The sequence below is a fragment of the Ornithodoros turicata genome, chromosome 3 (assembly GCF_037126465.1).
Source record: "Ornithodoros turicata isolate Travis chromosome 3, ASM3712646v1, whole genome shotgun sequence".
Taxonomy (NCBI): Eukaryota; Metazoa; Arthropoda; class Arachnida; order Ixodida; family Argasidae; genus Ornithodoros; species Ornithodoros turicata.
In genome coordinates this window covers 13,620,385-13,624,933 of record NC_088203.1, presented here as the reverse complement: position 1 = coordinate 13,624,933, position 4,549 = coordinate 13,620,385, and positions in this window count along the sequence as shown.

The following is a 4,549-nucleotide window of genomic DNA, read 5'->3' as shown; positions in this document are numbered from 1 at the left end:
CTCCTGTCGTTCCGGAATAAAGTGCCCCCGTCAAAGTGCTCAGTTTAGTCTGGAACGCGCGCGGCAAATGCACGCGTGCGGACTTTGACTAGCGTTATGTCTTTTGCGTTAAGATTGTTGCGTTATTTCGTAATGAACGTTATTGAGCTTGCACAGAAAAGATGCTGAGCTGCGTTTATTGGTGTGGGCTGCTTCTTGTATCCTGGAGGTGTTGCGTCATTGACGGTGACTGCGGCGCGCGTAGCAATACGAGATGACGACACCGCGTCAGGACGTCACAACATCACGTGGTACGGTGGATGTCACCAATGACATCACGCACACACACACACATGGCATCACGTACATCACTTGCAGCACCGCCATTGGATCGGCGCAGTTGTCAATCGCAGTGCAGAGAGAGGGAAATAAGCCTGTGGCTGTGCGCTTGTCGCCTAACACCCCTAAGCTTTTCTCGACTCTTCTCCAAAGCAGGGTAAGGAGTAGTAAGTATTTTGCAACGCTGCTGGCTGAATTATACAGCACGTGGTCCTTGCTCTTAAGGTATGATTATTTGCGATGGCCTCGATATTCCCGGTTGTGACATTCCTTATCTCAAAATTCACAGTACGAGGTACAGGTACAAAACCACGCGCATAAACAGCACTACCGGTGCTACGGCGGTTCACCGGGTGATCGCATGAGCGGCCATTTTTATAGTCACGTGTACACTGACATTGGCGATGGTGTGTGACCAGGGCCTGCCCAGAATTCATTGAGTTCGCCTAACATAGTTATAGTCAACGTTATAGTCAAGTTATAGTCAACTAGCCCCGATCTTGAGCTCTGCCATAGCAAGCCTTCTCCTTATATTTAAAGTTCGCATGCTCCAAAGCTGCTTTCTTTGGCTCGTGGCGAAGCACGGGCGAAGTGGTGCACGCCGCCGAGTCATATGGGGTGACGACAAGTTGAAGATCGGGCTCCTGGACCAACCCGGCACGCTATGGGGAGCTTTCACCAATACGTCACACTGTGACGCGGCACTGACGTGGCACGCTCGTAAGCTCCTCCCACTGGTGGTAACTTTTCGTGCTAGCAGCATTGAAAGATGACGAACAGCGCTATTTTTCGATGAAACAACCATAGTTTTCGTAAAAGAAGATGTGAGAACGACAGTGACGAAGTGTCTTCGGGATAAAAGAAGGAAGCCGACGCGACCGTATTCCAACACACCATTCAAGGCTTCTTTCAAATGCTAGATAATCTCGGCAGCTGCGCCGAAAAAGTGACCACCACCATGGCGGCCAAACACGTTCGTTTGACGTCATCTGAGAACACCCTACAGTATACTGCAAGGCACCACGTTGTGCTCCAGCCCCTCTTTCTCCTCCTGTAAATAAGGAAATGTGATCACGTGACTGTCGTGCCTACCCCAGGAATTTTTATCTGGCGTGGCGGCCACCGACATGCATTCACTCCCATACCCCATGCACCGTGATACATGTGGTGAAGGTACGGACCTATCGGATTCATCTATACAAAAGGTGTCACAGCCAACAAGTTAAAATCGCCGTTTGGAGCCGACACAGTCGGCAGGGGGTAAGCTTGGTAGAGTTCGTTGTCCCTTTAACTCATTAGGCACTTAATGTCATTTTTCGTGCCCGTGTGGCAGCGGCAAAAATCCTACGTGAAAAATAAGAAAAACGATTCCTCTTTAGAAAAGAAGAGTTACTTCCACGTGTGGTGGCGTCGCGCCAATAGGATCTTACACGTGTGCTTTTACAGAACGAACGGGTACTGACCACACACGAGTCCTTCTGAGTGCGCGACTTTTCCGATCAACGTCACAACGGGAGCAACTATCAACGGTCAATACTCAAAGACTGATGGATTATTCCGCGGGGATGACGTCAACTGAGCGTGACTTCAGAAGAAGCGCGTGCGGCACTTGTTACTGTGTTGACAGTCTTTGCAGTTTGATTTTAAGACAAAATAAAATGGAGATTTTGGTTTCACAAGCGTGAGGCCCGCAACTCCACATCTCTTGCACAAGTTACTTTGCTGGAAGACTCCTGTAGAAGTAATTAACAGCTAAAAAAAGAAAAAAATATGAATGAAGAGGCGGAGAATGGTGATGATGATGATGATTAGTGGTGGTGGTGATTCCGACAGAAAACGATAGACCTTTACCTGAGAAACGTCATCATGACGCTGGTAGACAGACTCAAACCGAAACAAATCGGAAGGGGAGGGTTGGGTTCCACGAATGGACGCTTGTTCGCTGCCTTCTACTGACAGAAAAGTAGGACCGAAGGTCGTGTCCCTTTCAGGGACCACTGTAATCCCCTCAAGGCCGTGGCTCTCGTGCGCGACCTTGTTCGCCCCTGGCTTCGAGCGCAGTTCAAGTCTACCAAATTGATGGCGCTGTCGAACACTATGACGTCATTTGTTTACAAACAGGGAAACGTCCATTGCACACACACACGCAACACACAAGCATCGAACAGCGAAACCCACAAAACACTCATAGGCCTAAAGCTTGTTGTCTGCGTCAATGTCCCGGAAAAATTTCGCTACGGTGGAGAACGCCGGATGTCTGATACTGTGATTCCAGGGGCCAAGTACTTTTGAAACACTGAGCGGACGGCCGTCCACTGCTGCCAGCTCCGACTGTATCGAAGGCGACGAGGTTCAGTGAATCGTACGCAGGACATCAAAATGTGCGCGACATCTTCCACAACACTGCACATGGAGCAGTTTGGCGATGATGCTTTTCCGATCATGTGTAAAAAGCAACGGCTGTAATGGATCTTCAGGCGGTACCGGTGGATAATGGCCTCCAGGGACCGAGGAAGCGAGGCTGGGGAAAGTCTGGGTCTATATTGATCAGCGGCGGCCTTCCAGAATCACTGCGCCACAGGTCTCTGCTTAGTCTCTTCGTTAATGTTGACAACATTAAGCGGTGTCCAAGGGGGTAAAATACACCTTACGAACCTGACCGGACTGATGTTCCCGGGAAGGCGCTGCATCCGCGGCGTCATTCCCAGGTATGCAGGAATGGCCAGGGACCCAATGAAGGATGGTGTCGTGTCCTTGTGCTACACAAGCACTGTAAGTCTTAACGGCGTCGTGTCCGATTGAAGCAAGACCTGCTGATCCGCCCGGCGCTTGTAATGCTCACAATCCGGTGTGTGAATCACTGTAAACAACCCATGATTTGGGGTCTTCATGTGCCTCTGTAAATTGCATCACCATGATCATCCCATGGACCTCTGCGGCTGTGGACGACGTGCGATAAGACAATCGTGCGCAACCTTCAATGCAGAGCTCAGGGGCGACATATGCACACGTGGATCCTGACTCATTTGTAGAAGCATCCGTGAAAATGCACACTCGGTGCCTCTGACCGTGCATTACCTGAAGAGTTTGCTGACGCACAATACCTGAAGGCACGAGCTTTGTCCTCGCGAGACCCGGTACTTTCGCGATCACCAGAGGATGTAGCAAAGTCCAGGGAGAGCTGGAGTGCACTAGCAACGACGGGGACGTATGTGCGACACGGGGCGACACGGCACAATAGCTTGATGAAACCTCGAAAAACTTCATTTCGAAATAGCTCTTGACATCGGGTGCCGACGAAATCGCGCTGTTCGTCGAATGTAATGGTGCAGCGATTCTACCATCCGTAGCACAGGAAGTGGAGACTGTCTCGACTCGGCTACAACAGCTGCATTGATCGCTGCTCTGGGAGCACCAAGGCAGATCTTCATGCACTTTGCCAACGCACGTTATAGAATCATTTCCGACAACGGGGCAAGATAATGAAGAACTGGGAGGTGGAACGTGAGGGGAGATCGTACCAAAGCAGTATGGAGGAGAAGCGTTGATGTACATAATAAGCCCTACCGACAACATGCCAAAAAACGTAGGATATTGGTACGAGCATGCAACTTGGTCTTGAGGCTTAGGACTTCAGGTCTTCATGAGAGCGAACGATCCACGATGACTCCAAGGAACCGGTGATGCGTAACTCGTGACACATCATGTCCATTTACCTCCAGCTGTAACCTCGGCAACCGTTTCAGCGTAAAAGGGAAGAGGACTGTCTTTACCGGAGAGATGTCCGTACCCCGCTCTGTGAGAAACCTCACCAGGACGTCAAGGGAGCCCTGAAGTCGGGACTGCAGTGCCGTCCATTGTTTTCCCGAAGTCCAAAGACAGATATCACCCGCATAGAAACTGATTTTCACTCCCCGTGGCAGCAACTGTAGCAGGAACGAGAGTACTACATTGAAGAGCAATGGGCTGGGAACACCACCTTGAGGCACTCCCTTTTCCTGTGCATGATAGCGGCTGTCACTGTTGCCTGTGCGTATGATCACCTTGTGATCCTCCGCAAACCCCGCGTACGCGGTGGAAGGAGGCAAATGCGAGCCGGTCCTTCATCTTTTGGAGACGGGCCCCTTCATAACGCGGTCCGCTCCCTGGTGGGCCGTGTCCTTGAACGCGTAACCAGTAACACGGTCGTCGGGGCAGCATTCCTTGTGGTGCTGTTCCCGGGAAGATTTTT